The sequence below is a fragment of the Bombus impatiens genome, unplaced genomic scaffold (genome assembly GCF_000188095.3).
Source record: "Bombus impatiens unplaced genomic scaffold, BIMP_2.2 scf_0317, whole genome shotgun sequence".
Classification (NCBI taxonomy): Eukaryota; Metazoa; Arthropoda; class Insecta; order Hymenoptera; family Apidae; genus Bombus; species Bombus impatiens.
The window spans coordinates 492730-493441 of NT_176736.1; positions in this window are offsets into that span (position 1 = coordinate 492730).

Below are 712 nucleotides of genomic sequence, written 5' to 3' on the forward strand. Positions count from 1 at the left end.
GATATTTCACGTTACAAGGCACGTGTGTTCATTCTTTTCCAACTTTATTTTCTTCGTCTATTACTATTTCACTATTTCATTTTATTATTACCAGTGCACCAGCCAAACCATTTATTTTCATTTGTTCCGTCATTTATTCTTTAAATTATTTTACGGATCTATCTCGACGCTTTCAAGTTCATCGTGTCTGTCGTTATCGGTTTATTCTACGTACCATTGTAATACTTTAAACACACGTATCTAAAAAACAAAGTTTCACTGCGAGAAACCTTACTAGAGCCTTACTGTACTCTACAAATACATACTTCTAAATTATTAAACTTGTTTCAACAATGTCTTGCCCCTATTAATCTCGATTTTCTTTCACCCTTCTTACTAGGCAACAATACATGCTCCAATTTTTATATGTACAATATTCTCAATCAATAACAAAAATTCCTACATCCTATCTGCATAATTATCCCAAAGAAGTTACTATTACTTCAACCAAGCTGCACGAACCTTTCCAATCTCATTCCACCGAACAGACTACAATCTCCCACCTGTGCCAACTCCGGAGACTCGCGTTGGACCGATTCCTGGCGATTAGACGACGGCGGACGAGTCGTCGTGCGGTATTCAGAAGGCACGCGTTTATTCGCGTGTAGCCCAGTGCACGCAACATTGACGGTGATGAAACGAAGCACACAGGGGCGGTCTGCAGGCGGTCTTT